A 16856-nucleotide genomic window follows, 5' to 3' on the forward strand; every position below is an offset into this window, starting at 1 on the left:
GTCCTAGAGCTTTCCAGCTCTGCTTGGTGGAGAACTTGCTCTTCCCCTGTTCTTCCAGCTGGTCTTCTCAGGGAGGGGCCTGCTGTGCTGATTCTCATGTGTGTGTACCTGGGCGGAGTGTGAGCTGTTTACCCCGTGGGGCCTCTGTTCCCTGGTGACCCCGGCCCATCCCAGGCACAAGGTGAAACAATGAGGAAAAATAACAAGAGTGGTGGCCAGGTCTCCAGCTCTGGAGTTAGCTCCCTGTGGGTAACTATCCACAGTCTCCTCTAGTCCACTAGTCTCCACTAGTCCACACTGGCCTAGATGCTCCTGGGGTGGCGTGGGTGTGCTGATCTGCACAGCTTGGGGGCAGCCAGCAGCAGGAGAGTCCTTGTTGTCCTGTGGCCTCCTTCTGCCTGTCTCAGGGGGAATGCAGAATCGCTGGCTTTGTCTATTCAGTGCCCTGGGATTGGGGTCCTGTGCCGCTGGACCCACGTTCCCAGGGACCACCTCTCCCAAAGGGAATAGGGCTCAGCAACCTCCTTCCATTGCTGGGATCTAGGGTAAAGGGAGCTCTGGAGCTGGCCTGCCTAACCGCTGGTGAGTACTTTTCAATCAGGGAAAACTCTGGCATGGATTTTTAAAGTTCTCACTTCTCCAGGGCTGGGCTTTCCTGTCCCAGAGGCTCTCACTGCTTCACTTTAGCTCTGCTAGTCACGGTTCTCCTCCCCCACTTTATTCTTTTTTATTTAAATTTTTTCGTCTTCCTACCTTGTTAGAAGCAAAAACTTTTCTCTTTGTAGCATTCCGGCTGTTCTCTCTTTAAATCTCAGGTCAAACTCGTAGGTGTTCAGGATGTTTTGAAAGTTATCTAGGTAAGTTGGTGGGACCAGGTGAATTGAGGACCCCTACTCTTCTGCCATCTTGCCCTTCCCTCAGATCTTTCCTTTTTAAAATCTAAGTCAATGCCACTCTTCTGCTCCAACCTTGAAATGACTTCCCATTCTACTCATAGTCAGAGTCCTTACCATGCCTACATGAGTCTATGTGTTCTGTCCCCCTGTTTCTCACTGATCTTCATTCCTATTATCATTCCACTGTTCATCTCCTGGCCCCCCACCTCCCTTCCCCCCGCCCTCGGCTTCCTGAGGTTTCTTCACCAAACAAGTTTGTGTTACCTGAAAATTTTTGAATCGTTGTTCCTTTCACAATCATCACCTTCCCCTGGCTCTGAGGAATGCCTACACAGCCATCTCCCAAATTTCTTTCATGTTTTGCTCAAATGTCAGCTCACTAGAGAAACGTTTCCCTTGAGACATAGAAGTGACAATCCCCCCTATTTCCCGTATTACACCCTTATCCTTCCTACCCTACTTTCTTTTTCTTCTGAGTATTTATATCCATATGTTTTCTATTTTATCTATTTTCATATGTAGCAACTGCTTTCTACCCTCTAGAATATAATATTCATGAGAATAGGGAGTTTGCTTCTTCACTGCTCTATCCCCAGTGTCTGTAACAGGCATATAGTAGGTGCTTAATAAATACTTGTTGAGTGAATGAATGAAACAGAAGCTGGATTATGGTTTGGAAAACCCAGGGTTCAGAGCATGGCTACCTAAGTTTGCCCTTCAGCCTGGCCTCTGGGCAGGGACATTTCCCAAGCAAAGGGCTATAAATTTGACTCTGTCACAGGAATATTTTTTTTAGTTTATCCATAGAGACACAGGCAGAGGGAGAAGCAGGCTCCATGCAAGGGAGCCCAACATGGGACTCGATCCCAGGTGTCCGGGATCATGCCCTGGACTGAAGGCAGCGCTAAACCACTGAGCCACCCGGGCTGCCCTGTCACAGGAATATTTTAACTCAAAATTTGTCTGATGTGATATCCTCTACCTGTCAACAAAACCACATTGACTTTCAAATCATAATTAGAAGATTTTTTGGTGAGTGGTGGATAAGAACAAGGGGCTGGGATTGAACTGGTAACTTAATCATTTCAGATAGTTCAACAAGTTGACTGAATAACCTTATTTGTTTCCACCTCATGGAAGACTTTGCTGGGGTAGGAGTAGGGCAGAAACCCTCCTGAGGACGAAAGCCCCCACACCCCTTTCAGTCCAGTGCTGGGTAGAGCTGTGGCTCACAGTCTTTGGAACTAATTCTCTAACTTTGGGATGGACCCGTCGAAGTGCCAGGATAGGGTAGGCTTTGCTGGAGTTACAGACCCTCCCATGTCAGTGGCTTAACACAAACCAGTTGATTTCTCCCTCACACCACATTCCAAGGAGATCAGACATCTCTCTTAGAGACTCTTGTCCAATGGGGACCGAAGGGCCCACAAAGATTCCAGCTACGACTCTGCCATCTGGGAGTTCTCTGCTACCAACTGTGCAGATGCCAGCGTGTGTGGAGAAGGCACTCCTGCTCCTCAATGCCTTGGTCCCAGAGTGGAATTACTCCTGCTCATGTGCTTGTAAAGTGGACTCAGGCATGTGGTTCAAACCCAACTTTAGGGAGGCTGGGGAAGGTGGACTTCCAGCATTCCTAAACAAAGGAGGTGGCGTTCTTTCCATTATTTTTGTATGTAAGGTAACACGTCTCTTCTGTGGGTCCTTTAAGTTTTTTTTTTAAAGATATTATTTATTTATTCATGAGAGACACATACAGAGAGAGAGAGAGAGAGAGAGAGAGAGAGAGAGAGAGGCAGAGACACAGGCAGAGGGAGAAGCAGGCTCCATGCAGGGAGCCCGATGTGGGACTTGATCCCGGGTCTCCAGGATCACGCCCTGGGCTGAAGGCAGGCACTAAACTGCTGGGCCACCCAGGGATCCCCTATTTCTTATTTTTAAAAAGATTTTATTTATTTATTCATGACAGACACACACACGCACACACATACGCAGAGAGGCAGAGACACAGGCAGAGGGAGAAGCAGGCTCCATGCAGGGAGCCTGAGGTAGCACTCGATCCCGGGACTCCAGGATCACGCCCTGGGCTGAAGGTGGTGCTAAACCGCTGAGCCACTGGGGCTGCCCCCCTTTAAGTATTTATGTCATAGTTTAGCTCTTATGGGGTGACCTTATTTCCAATAGGACAAATAGCAACTGGGAACTGACTCCAGAGATAAAAAAAAGCAGAGCTGGGTTAAGGAGTAACGAGTGGACACTGGACGGTTGCTCGTACTGGTAAGCCCCTGTGGGAAGGGCACTGAGTGAAGCATTTACAGGTAAGCACAAACTTCCTATTGATGCAAATCTTTTATTTTTATTTATTTTTAAGGATTTTATTTATTTATTCATTAGAGACACACAGAGAGAGGCAGAGACACAGGCAGAGGGAGAAGCTGGCTCCCTCTGGGTATCCTGATGTGGGACTTGATCCCGGGACCCCCGGATCATGACCCTCCCTGAAGGCAGATGCTCAACCACTGAGCCACACAGGTGTCCCATGCAGATCTTTTAGATGTGGACGAAAGTCACTGAGACATTTTTTACTAAATATATGTCACCAATTTAGTCAAATGGTTAGCACAAAAGCCAGGCATTGCTCATCCTTGTTGGCAGTTTGCATCATCTCGGCATTTCAGATCATTAGATCTTGAGGGATATGACAGTTCACTAAATCTGAATCCTCTACTGTTACATATGGGTTAACTGAGGCACAGGGAGGGGAGTGTCATCCTGGCTGACCAGGTCACCTGACTCCTTCCATTCTCATTCAGGCTTCCTCTGGAACTTTGGTTCTTCAGGTACAGGAGTTCCTGCCAGTGCTGTCAATGATGCCCCAGGGCATCTGCGAGCCTAAGGGTTTGTGCTTTCTTCTGATTTTTAGCCATTGCCTGGAGGCAAACCTAGAACTGAGTGGTGTTTGCATGCTCCATCTCCAGTAGGGAGTAGAGAACGGTCTTTTCCTGCCAGAGCTCCCTTCCAGGTGGCATGGAAGGAAGCAGCAGGAAAGCTTTCAATGGCCTCGGGGGAAAACACTTGGGCAAGGTTTCTTTGTGTCCTTTTCTGGGCATTTGATTAGCTTCCTTTGCTTTATATATAGTTTTCCAGGAATAGCATATGTGCTTCTCACCACAAAGATATTAATACCCCAAGCAGAGTTTGAAGGAAAACCATCAGGGATGGAAACATCAAGTGGAATGGGAGCAGAGTGGAAAACAGGAAGAGAGAGAGAGAAAGAGCGAGAGCGAGAGCAAGAGAGAGAGAGAGAGAGATGGAATTTCACTGACATGGAAGAAAGAAAAATGGAGAGAAGTCTCAGCAATTTACTGTGAATCGAATGATTTGTTTTATAAAGATAATATCCTTATAAATGGGAATTTTCTATGGCCTACTAGGTGATGCAAAACATAGTTTATTTTTATGATATTATATATTATATGACATGATTATTCATTTTATTATCTGATACGAAACATGTCAGAATTAGCTGATCATTCTAGGAAGTGTTGGGAACAATGTACTGTCATCTGCCAATCACTGGACAAGCTGGTCCTACCTCCCTGCTGCTCAGTCAAAAGTAGTGGCATCGAGAGAAGACACAATAACCAGGCCCAACAAGAAGGCATGCAGAGTCAGAGCAGTCCTTTGGTGAACAAGGCTCTGATTTAGAAAGCCCATTTGGGGGCAACTCTAAAATGGAAGATTCCTGGTTTTATGAGCATTCAGGGTTGAAGTAAATGTAGATTTATTTAATCTATGAAGCTTAATTGCCACAACATTGGGCTAGGGGTGATGTGCAAACACCAGGGGAGGCAGGAACGTGGGGCCATTGCATAGGCTAAGCCAAAGGGAACTTAGGTACGTGTGTGCATATTGGGAGGGAGGAAGGTGGGCCTGAAGGCTGGGGACTGGGGATAGGAAAGAATACAAATGGTCCTGTTCCACCCCCCAGGGACATCCTAACCTACAAGAGATGCTCTCCTGGGGGAGCATCAGGAGTAAGAGGGGCTATGTTTTCTGAGGTTACTGTGCACATTGGGTGCATTGTGTGGCAAAGATGTCAGCTAAGGAAGTGCCGTCACCTCCTGGAAATATGCTGCCTGGAGTATTTCAGGGAACAACATAGAGTAGATGCCCAAAGTAAACATGGTGCCAGAATGCAGTAGACCTGAGGGGGCCTAAGTCTGACCATGGGGGTGCAATGTCCTGTGTTTTTAGTTTTAGGCAAAAGTTTGAATGGTGACTGTAGGCCTTGCAGAATCCCTCTGGGCTAGCCAGGTGGCTGTCAGCGGTGATTGGGAGCCGGACTTTAAGGTGGGCAGAGACCTTGGTTGTCCTTAGATCTAGGATGGCTGGAAAGGGTCATACACCATGGGGGCCACTGGGCTACAGTCAGTAAAACTCCCCTGAAGAGCTTACAAAAGTTCTGATACCTGGATTCCATCCTAGCAAGACTAAAGCAGGATCTCAGGAGGTGGGATGGGGACCTGCGCTGCCTGAGTCTACAGGAGCCACCAAGTGCTTGCAAGGCAGTTAGGGTTGAGAAATACTCTTAGAGAGCTTGTGGGATTAACGAGTGTCCCTCCGACAACCCCACCAAATTGATGGTTACCCTGAGCCAGAGGATAAGATCTTATCTGGAATCAGGGTCCTTGCAGAAGTAATTAGCTGAATTTGTACTATAGTGGGGTGGGCCCTAGGTCCAATGACTGGGGTCCTTATAAAAAGAGGTGAGGAGATGCAGAGATGCACCTAGAGAAGAAGGTCATGTACAATGGAGAAAGCTTTGGCGTGATGCCACTATGAGCTAGAGAATGCCTGGGGTCACCAGAGGCCGGAGAGGCAAGGGGGGAGCCTGCCTTAGAGCCTTCAGAGGGAGCCCGGCCTGGCTGACACTTTGATTTCTAGCTTCTAGCCTCTAGGACTATGAGAAATTAAATTTCTGTTGTTTTAAGCCACCTAGTTTGCCAGTAATTCCAACAGGCCTAGGAAATGAACTCAGGAGGGATTTATAATACCTGACTTATAGTTGTTATAAATACCTATAAGTATTTTTATTACTTATAGGTAATAGTATTATAAATACCTACAAGTATACCTATAAATGCCTCTTTTTTTTTTTTTTTTTTTTTTTTTTTTACTAAGGTGCAAACAGATTTATATGCAAAGGATCTCATTAGGGGCTCATGTTCTCATAAGGTAGGTGCAGAGTTGAGGCAGCCGCCTTTTTCCCTCTGGGTTGCCGCAGAGACATAGATCCCCCAAATAAGGGGTGCTGCAGGGGTTGTGAGGCTTAGCAGAAGGTGTCCTCGGTGTGTAGAGGACATGTTTGTGCAAGAGTCCATCAGCATGGGGAGGGTGCCTACCATTTGAGCATGCAAAGCTGTGATTGCTCGTCTGTAGTGAGGCTGACCCTAAAGCATAACCACAAGTGTATACTGTAAATCTCCTTGGCCTTCTCTAGAGGAAGTGCTGCCATTTTGCAGGTGACTGTTGTTAAGGAAGGGGAATTAGTGAGACTTTGGGGGAACTCTTGGTTACTGGCTGTGAGGTGACACCATCTTCTAGGGACTCAAAATGGCCCATCAGCCAGAGTAGCAGATTATTGTGGTCAAGTGGTTAATAGGGTTTTGACTCAGGTCCATTTCACAGTGGGCCAAGGATGTCTCTCGACCTGTCCTATGCTTATATCCATTTACCTTGCCTCTTTGGCCTGTGAAGAAGACAGATGGATTTTAGGAACCCACAGTGCATCATTGTACCCTCAATCAGGTAGTGATTCCAACTGCAGTTCCTTTTCCAGATGTGTACATTTTTCATATCCTCTAGCATCTGGCATGTAGTTATCAAGCTTGCAGATGCCTCTTCCCCTCTGTGTGTGTTAGTAAAGGTTATCAGAAGCAGTGTGCCTTTAGCAGGCAGGGCTGGCAATGTACCTTCACTGATCAAACTCATCTTTAGTCCTCTGTCATAACCTAATCCTCAGGGCTCTTGCTTGTCCCTCTATCCCATGGGACATCATACTGATCTACTACACTGATGACAATTGATGATATCATGCTGATTGGACATAGTGAGCAAGAAGTGAGTTGGAGGAAACTGACCTAGACACTTTGATAAGACATACGTGTAACAGAGGTGAATATAGATCCCACAAAAATTTAGGAGCTTTTATCTCGGTGAAAATTTCTAGAGGTTCAATGCTTTAAAACATGCTGATAGAGAACTTTCTGCATCTAGCATTTCCTCCACTAAGAAGACAACACAAAGTCTAGCAGGCCATTTTGGATCTAGAAGGCAGCATGCACTTCATTTGATCATGTCATCTGAATAATTTGTTGTCAGTTTTGAGTGAGTCCCATAACAAAAGAAGGCTCTGTGGCAGGTGGCTTTGCAAACTGTGCTGTCACTTTGGCCTGGGAATAAAGGATTTTTATGACACCCGATGTGTCTCTGACACATGGATGCTATACCAAGACTTTGATAACTATTCATTTGAAAAATAGCTTTTGGCTCCTTACAAGGCCATGGAGACTGAATCCCTATATCTGTATAGAGCAGAGACTGAACACTTGACCGTGGAATCTGTACTGCCCATTGTGAACTGAGGGTTTTCTGACAGGTCAAGCCATAAAGTTTGGCAGGGACAGCCTTCTGTCATCAGGTGGAAGTAAGATGTACAATATCAGGTGTGGGCAGGTCCTAAAGACGCATGTAAGTTCTACAAACTAGTGGCTCAGATTCTCACGGCTCCTAGTCCTGCTATATTGCCTCCTCTCTCTCAGCCTCCACTTATGGCATCACTGGGGTTCCTTATGACTGGTTTACTGAGAAAAAAAAAAACCTTCAGTCTTAGTTTAGAAATGGTTTTGGATGACATGGCCGTCCAAAGATGGATGAAGTAACACATGGGCTTTTGTATGTTGTTTTAGGGTGAGACTTAGTATGTCTCTGGTTGTGTGATGGTAGTTGCACCATGTTGGGTGAAAACATTCTTTTGCTATCACTCTTACTCGGGAATAAAAATGTTTTCAAAAGTTGTATGTGGATGTCTTGGGGAAAAGGGGTGGACTGTGGTGATTCTGTACTGTGTCAACTTACCTAAGCTGGAACTATGTTCCCAAGAATCAGTGTGTGGGTGTGAGTTAGATCCACTCAAGGAGGAATTGCATGACATTTGAAAGATGGAAAGAAAACAGCAGCCAATACTTTCTGAAGATGGTTGTGGTTAGATGTAATGAGAGACAAACGTAGAGACACAAGTGGGTTCCGGGCTATTCTTTCCGTTCCTCCATGAGAGTCTGTCAGACTATTGCTAGTGGGCAACCTTGTCCTTGCTTTGCCTCACTCCATGTTCAGCTCGTCTTTCTGGCAGTTGGCCCTGCTGGCCACCAGCAAGCCAGGCCTCCCTTCCACAGGCTTCTCCACTGGCTCTTCTCTGCCATCCCACCTCTGTAGATGGATGTGCCTGGTCCCAGCAACTCTGGCAAATGCTGACTTGTCTATTGGTGCCATGCCTCCACATTTCTGGTTAATGACTCCCTCTTTTGACTCTATTTCCCTAGCTTTCCCACAATTGTGTGAGGTTTTATTTCTCTAATAAATAAGACTTTGATATCGAGGTTGAGAGAGAGGGAGAGAGAGTCACCAAATCCTTGAAGAAATGACAGCAAATCTGGCCATTGTCATGAGAGCACAACAGGAAGCCAATCACTGAGCTGTCTGCCTTTTCCACCTTGGCTACCCTGCAGACACACACTAGCACTCATCTCAGTAGAAGTTTTAAGCATGAAGTTTCCATCTCAGTGATCTGAGTCTGAATGTATACTTTTAGGCTGAGAGAAAACTGTGAATCCAGACGGATTTGTGGCCCCACCTTAGCAGACGATAGAAGTCCTACACACCAGTCTTGGCAATCTGAGTTTGAGGAAAGTTATGTAATAATGTCAACAGTGAAATCTTGTGTGTGGGATGGAGAAAGGAAGCTTCCAGTGTATGTCAGTGGGTGGATTGTTGAGGTCTAAATCTCAAGCAGTCATATTAACTTGAAGTTTGGCAATAAGCAACATGTGAGTTGGGGGACTCAGGGAAAACTGTTGAAACATGTGTCTGGAGTTTCAAAATGCCACGAGGCAACCATTTTAAAACTTTTTTATTCCTGAAACCCCTAAATATATGCTCATGGAACTGCGATCATTAAAGCAGACTTCTAAGATGAATTTGGAAAGACTTCTTATCTAGAACCCCTAACAAACAAAACCCGGGCCCTATAAGGGTGCACTATGGGATTCTAGAAGGTCTTAGTTGCCGAGATCCTTACACCTGGAACTTTTAGGAAATTACCTGAGCACCATCATATTTGGCTATCTTTGCAGGGCAAGGGGACTTTTTAATGTTTAAATCAGAGAGAGTTTAGTTACTAAACCAGAAGTGTGGTGCTTTTGTAAGAACTCTGACAAAATCAGGAAATCTGCATTCTCATCTGGGTGTTCCCAGAAGAGTAACTTATTCTAAGTCAAAGTTTATTCATCTGTAAAACAAACAGGTTGGGCTAGATCAGAGGATAGATTAATCTCCCGATTCAGCTCTAATCAACTGGAGACTTCAGGGCTGAGGGGAAGTGTTCTGGGAATGACGTCTGCTTTGGCTAGGCAAGAGCTTGTAATTTAACAAGAACCAAGCCTCCAGACCAGGATCTTAGATGTTCAGCCTCACCACTTGCCAGCTTTGTGATTTAGCATCAATTTCTTCAATTTTAAAATGGAGACACTGGAGTACCTCCATGATATGGAGCTGGTCAAAGCTAAGTCAGGTGTCTGTCAAACATAGATCAGTGCCCTGGCATATGGTAGGAATTCAGTGAAAGTTGGCCATTAGTATTAGTTTATATGTACCTCACTCTCTGGTTCCCAAATGCCACTCTGTGCTCTGACTATAGAACCAACTGGGTGCTTTTAAAAAGTACTGGTTTCTGAATTTCAAACCTGGAGACTTTAGTTCAATAGGTCCAGTTTGGGTACAGGGATCTGTATTTCTAGAAAGATTTTCATGTAATGAGGACTGGCAGCTTTTTTTTTTTTTTAAAAAAGATTTTATTTATTTATTCATGAGACACACACACACACATACAGAGAGAGAGAGAGAGAGAGAGAGAGAGAGGCAGAGGGAGAAGCAGGCTCCATGCAAGGAGCCTGATGTGGGACTTGATCCCGGGTCCCCAGGATCACACCTGGGCTGCAGGAGGCACTAAACTGCTGCACCACTGGGACTGCCCGAGGACTGGCAGCTTTGTTTGAAAACCCCTGCTCTAGCCAACACACACACACACACACACACACACACACACACTCTGGTTAACACTAACACACTCCATCTAGGTAACGAAGTCTATTTGGACATAGAATTATAATTTGAAAAAGAAATAATTCCTTAGTCTCATAATAAAATGAGTTTATTTACTTACACCCCTATCTCTTTGAAAGGATTTGAAGTGGCAGAAAGTGCTCTACAACACACTGGGTAAGCCTCAATAAGAAGTTCTTCATCTGACTTCCAAAAAGTCTGCGGGAAAGGCTCGCTTGGAGGAATGCAGTGGAGATGTCCGGCATCTGGACATTCCTTCCGCGTGATGGCACACATCTGGCTCTTTGGAATGAGCAGAACATTTCCCTTCCAGTTTCCCTCCAGATGTCTGAGGGTACGGAGATACAGCCCAAGAGGTGAGCAATTTATCAAGCTTCACTGACTAATTAAAAGCCAGAGCTCAGCAGAACCCTTGCCGGATTCATTATCCTCATCGTGTATAAATGTGCAGGGTTTTTCATGCAGACCCACCCTGCAGGCTTTTCATCAAACAGACGGTGGACATTTTTTGCTCCTTTCACTGTATATGTACAAGACTGAGAGGCCTAGGACTAAGTGAGTGACTGGTGTGCACATGCAAAGGGACATCCTGAGTAGACATCCTGGAGAAGACAGACGGGTGGACAGTTGTCTGGCTTCTATAGAATCCAAATTAAGCCAATGCCATTCAAATTCCTGCCTAGCAATGTTGTGCCTTCTCAAGGTTGCTGAAATTGAATTCAAAAGCCAAAAACATATGCTGGCTGGGCTCAAAGAGCAACTGCCGATTGCAAACACATGGCTTAGCAATGCATAAGATGCTCTGGGGTGACATTGGGGGTTGCTGATTACGTGAGATAATCAAAGAAACATCATTCAAAAACTCTTTCCTTGCATACAAGCACACATGCAAAATACTTTCTTTAAAGAAAGCACTAAGCAAAAACAAAACAAAACAAAACAAAACAAAACCAAAACCAAAAAACAAACACAAACACTAAGTAAAATAAAAATCTCTGATGAAAATACTTAATGGTCCCAAAGATGGAAACTAAACTTTGAGTTTTATAGACGTCAGTGGAAAACACCACATAAAGCAAGATGCTGTGCAGTTAGGAGTTCTTGCAGCCTTGGGTGCAATTTCTGAAACAAGGGACGTTAGGATCCTTGGCCAGGAAGACTCCAATACAGGTATATTTAAGTGACTGAATAAAAAAATCATGCTGGAGACATATCTGTTTCATCAGTCAAAGATGCATGTGGACACCAGGCTAGGGTGTCACTCAGAAAATACCAACTGGGCTTAGAGGGGAAAAGGGAGGAAGTGGTCAAAGATAGCCTGTAGGCCTCCTCCAAAATCCCAGCTTGGAAACACTATGTTATAGCAAGTGTCTGCGGGTTAGGGTGGTGCAGGTGAAATCTGAACAAAGGAGGTGGGCCCACCACGTGGAGGAAATGAAAATGGGCTGCACGGAAATCCTTATAAAGGCTGCTGGCATTCTGGCAATTTCGCCGTTCTGGAGTATTTTCTTCTAGTGCATGCCATTAAAAGAACCCCTGTCTGTGAGATGTAGTGCGGGTCGGCAGAGAGTGGCCTGGCTTGGCTCTTGGGGCTGTGTGCTCAGCCTGGCTGCTAACTCCCTGAAACTTTGGGGATTTACCCCATCTCTCTGGTCTCTGTTTCTCATCTTCTTCAGCAGGTTCCCTTTGCAAGAGGATTTCCTGGCAGTTTTGCTTCTTTCCCTTCTTCCTTCTTTCTTGTCTGTAACTATGTTCCTGCTGAATAAATCAATCCACATATCCTCATTGACACTTCCCCGAAACCCTTCAAAATGTACTAACAGAGTGTGTATTTGAGGGGGGTGCATGGTTTACACTGCTGTGAATAGATTGCCATGAGGATTAAAAAAAAAAAAAACAAAAAACACTCTCTGCTTTCCTATTGTGTCACTTATTTCTGAGGTTTGGCCTGGTTAGAGCGGAGCTGAGCATCAGGCCGTCCTGAATTCAGAAGGCAAGGAAATAAATGCAGTCAGCAAGGGTTTCTCTTGCTCCCATCTCATCCTGAGTGTGGGCAGGCCCTGGGGCTGGTGACTTGCCTGAAGCAGCATTTCCCAAAGTGTGCCCTAAACTCTTGGCTGTGCCAGGGTCACTTCTCAGAGAGTCACTGTGTCCATTGGTGGGTCCCGCAGGATAGAAAGCAGCTGGACTGCATTTAACTAAGAATTCTTCAAATGGACTCTCGAAAACTCTTCCTTTTTGGGAACACTTATACATAGGTTTATGTGTATGTGAAGAACACATTTGTATTCTTGCAAGTAATTGAGAAGGTCGGAAAAGACACTCTAGTTGGTTAGCAGCCAACACTACCCAGTTGTGAAGGAATGTGGAAGGGAAGGAATGTGGGTGCAGGTGGGGCCCCTGGGGGCCATTCTCAATCTCAGTTCATTTCCCAGTGGATTCTCAATTACTTTTTTCATTATCATCTTCCTGAGGAGGAAAATTAGATTAGATTAAAATTCTCCCTATTGAGAGAAATGAAATACTGCGAAATAAGCTTTTGATGGGTAGCATTGCACTTCGGAAGGCCACAAACCATTATAGAAAATGTCTTTGGTGCCAAAGAATTAATTTGTGCCCCGTTAGAGGTGATGTCTCCTACCTTGAGAATGTGGACTTTGGAGGTCCAAGCAAGTGTTCCAACAAGTTTACCTGGTTCAAAGGGGTTATACCTGGTGTCTCCTTTTTCTTTTGCTGAGACAGGAGTAGAGGTGTTGGAAGGATGGAAAGAACAGAGGTTGTGGCCCACTGTTTCCATGGATTCTAAGCAAATTAGGAATGAGTTTCCCAAGTTTCTGTAAGAGATGACAGATATAAGAATTATTAATGTATGGAAGGATACGGAATAGGTTTTAAGAGGAAGGGTTCACATTTTAGTTCTACCTACTGTTGGCTGACTACCTTAGGCAAGTTACTTAACCTCCTTGAGTTTCACTTTCTCAATCTGCACATTGGGGATAATATGACCTCATTGGATTTTTGTGAATATTTAATGAAAGCATACATAAGACGTGCTTAGTATAGTGCCTGGGACCTATTTAGCTTTTTTTTTATTGGAGTCCACATTTAGTTATTTTTTGTGATTAATTTTCAATCTGACTACCTGATTTCAAGCATATCAAGTAATAATAAGTCACGCTTTGTTATTTTTGCTCATTGGAGGGCAGGGTGGATGGGGTGATGGTTCTGATTTGTCTTGGCTCCTGCCATTGGTAAACAATAGAGTTGTTTTGGGTAGCATTTTTTTGCAGCCTCCCGGCAGGGTCATATTGTAAGCCATGAAGTTATTTGGAACCTAAGTTTTAAATCTTGGCTCTATTGCTTGAGACTTGTGTAAGCTGAAACAAGTCACTAGATGTTGCTGTGCCTCAGTTTCCTCTTCAGTGAAGTAGGAGCAATCACGCTTAGCTCAGTGTTGTGATTTGATGAGGTAATGCATGTAAGAGCATTGTGATTTCCTTTCTAGCTCTGCTAAGGACTTAGATTATCTACTGAGCATCAATTACCACCACCCTTCCTCTTGCTTATTAGCAAGAGTGTCTATCTAGTCTCATTAGAAACCTAGCCAAGGCAGTCCAATGTTTTCAGTACTGCTGACTTCCCCCTCAGGTAGTCCAAGCTGGTTGGCCCAAGCCACTCCCCTGGGATGTGCACAGGGAGGCGGGCTATCTCCCGCCAGATTCGAACAAAAACACACATAGCCCTCCTTGCTGCTGGCGGCCATCTCGTAGCCACAGGGTCACCTGCTTAGGAAGAAGCCAGCAGGATGGAAGCAGGACAGGGAGATAGGACAGGCTTGCATTTCTGATGACAGTGCTGAGTCCCTTAGCAGCTGGCTCTGATACTCTTTCTCCTACTGGACTTCCAGTTACATGTGATAATAAGAAATGGCACATTTCTTTATTGCATAAGGAAGTTTGAGTGCAGGTTAAAAGCATCCCAATGAGTACATATTTTTTTTTTCCAAAAATCATTCCAACTTTGGATTTTATTTTATCCATTCACTCTTCTACTCATTTTTCAGTTGTGTTTTCTGAGCCTTTGTGTGAGTAGCGCCACACCACACAGTGGGAAACACAAGAATTTAACGCTCATCCTACATCCCCAAGAAACTTAAATTCAATATGCATCTTCCTGTGAGCAGGAAGCCCTTAGTGGAGAAAGACACTTCAGGGAGGGGCTCACATGAGATAAGGCACTGAGGCAGGACCATGAGTCTATTTCTGAGGGACAATGGCAAGTCAATTTGGTTACAGAATTCACGTAAGACAGATAAGACCAGGATCTAGGGAATCTTGAACTAGCATGGAATTAGCCTGAGGAGTTTGAATTGTTTTTTAAATGGAAATAAAAATTCATTGAAAACTTTTGAGATATAGAGTAATAGGATGAAATTGTATTTTTAAAAAGATTTTATTTATTCTTGAGAGAGAGAGAGAGAGAGACAGACAGACAGACAGAGACAGAGACACAGGCAGAGGGAGGAGCAGGCTCCATGTAGGGAGCCTGACATGGGACTTGATCCCAGGACTCCAGGATCATGCCCTGGGCTGAAGGCAGGTGCTAAACCACTGAGCCACCCAGGCTGCCCTGAAATTGTATTTTAAGAGGAGTAAATTGATAGACTTGTGGAAACAAGACACTGAGGTTGGATAGAGAAGGGCCAGTTTGGAGGGTCTATTGCCCATGTACCACCGCCACCAACTCCTTTTGAAGCAAGAAAAGTGTCCAGGACCCCATAGTGGAATGCTGGTTCTGTCTGCCTTGACTCTAGTGTTTCCAGTGATACTCTCAGGTTATTAGTGAGACCCACTCTTGAACTAATGTAAGGTATAAGGATGATGTGAAGTTTTTAAATTGTGTAATGTAGGAGATTTACTAACTTTTTTTTTCATTTCTCTTTATCTCAAGTGCATGGAGTTGAGTTCATCACACTGCTCAGCTTATGGTAAGTGGGAGGATTGAAGGAGGGTTCTCAGTTTATTATTCTCTGGTAAAGCAGCCCAGAATTCAGATGGTTGGTCTTTTTATTGTCTTTGTCCTTTCTGTTTCTATCCATATTCTTAAACATTTAAGATAACCCAAAAATATTTAGACTATTTGCTCTGTCTTTAGCTAGGTGAGGAAAATAAACCTTTACTTGAGTCAGAGCAAGGTCTTCTTTAGATCATCAGATTTTCAAAGCCTGAGTATCTAATAGTCACTTACTAGTGTACTTCATGATCTGATTTACTGCATTCATTACAAACATAGGCAACTTTATAGTCGTATCAATAAACAGAGTTCATCTAGTTAAAAAATAAAAACTCAAGGCTTTTCTGTAACTTATTAGCAATTGTCAATATGCCCACCTCCCACTCTTAATATAGACAGTCATAAATTCAGCAGTAACAATAGTTTTAATTGCTTCTTTCCAAGTGTGTATTTATTCCCTCATTTACATATATGACAAACATTTGAGTGTTGACCACATGTTGCCTCTGTTACCAAATATGGCAGCCACTCTGAATCCACTTCATTCCTTCCCTTCACTGTTCAATGTGGATATCATGCCTGCTGCTCCCCTGAGATTGCTCCTGGCTGTAAGACTCCATGGGATCCTTGAACCATGCTTTTGGATACTGTTCATCACCTCACCCTGAACTGCTTCCCTTGAAATTTTGCTATTCTTCTATCTCTCTGATGACTTGTCTTAAATAGAATTTCTTCTGGCCTTGGTACTCTTTCTTTCTGAAGCTCTAGCTCTAGCTGGGTTGTCCCATCCCATGTGTCCATGACTTCCACATCTGTCTCTTAAGGCTGACCTTTCCCTGGAGATCTGTCCTCAGCTCCTACTCTACTGGGGTTGGGGGGGGGGGGTCATGTCTCAGTCTCTATATGAAAAATGAAGCTACTGTTGTCTTCCCCAAACCTCTTCTCTTCCCATATTTTTGTCCTGGCTAATGTAGCTCATCACCAAAGTCAGCTGATCCATCATGGGGAATATCCACAAGACAGAGGCTGTAGAGGACTCTTTCTACCTCTGGTAACTTGTTTCTATTGACTGGGGTGTGGGCAACAAAGGTGTTCAGACAAAAATGCTGAACATTGGTCTTTTCTTATCTGTAAGAATGATTGTTCCTGAAGAACACGTCTCTTTAGCTTGAGACCTTTCTGGATTGATAGAAAAAGGAGTAGAGTTAAGGCCACTTTGTTATCGGTGCATGGGGTGTTTTGCTTCTTTGAGTGACCTCTCTCCTGGTTGTCAAGGAAGGAGAAAGTTTGGGAACCAGTCCCATTTTGGCTGTTTTGGGAGCTTACTTGGATTAAGCACCCTCAGAAGATGGAAATGGTGAGTTTTCAGGAGAGTTCCTTTCCCTATGGCCTCATCTGTGAGTTCCCCAGTGGATCGTTCCCAATGGCTTCTGGCAGCACAAGGTTACCTGGGCTGTTCTATGCCTTGGTACCTCTGCACCAACTGGTGTCTCTGCTGAAAATGCTCATTCATTTGTTCATCCATCAAATGTAAGTGGAAAGATGACC

At 44.5% G+C, this 16856-nt stretch overlaps 1 long non-coding RNA gene across 1 annotated transcript in view; it reads left to right on the forward strand.

Moving 5' to 3' along the window:
- Positions 1-15339, forward strand: part of LOC112648075 (uncharacterized) — a 36082-nt gene extending 20743 nt beyond the window's left edge. The window contains exons 3-4 of the long non-coding RNA XR_003128724.3: positions 10415-10651; positions 15246-15339. This is a non-coding gene — a long non-coding RNA (uncharacterized LOC112648075). The remainder of the gene's footprint in view (positions 1-10414; positions 10652-15245) is intronic.
- Positions 15340-16856: the final 1517 nt, after the last annotated feature.

The sequence above is a fragment of the Canis lupus genome, chromosome 7, assembly GCF_003254725.2.
Source record: "Canis lupus dingo isolate Sandy chromosome 7, ASM325472v2, whole genome shotgun sequence".
NCBI lineage: Eukaryota > Metazoa > Chordata > Mammalia > Carnivora > Canidae > Canis > Canis lupus.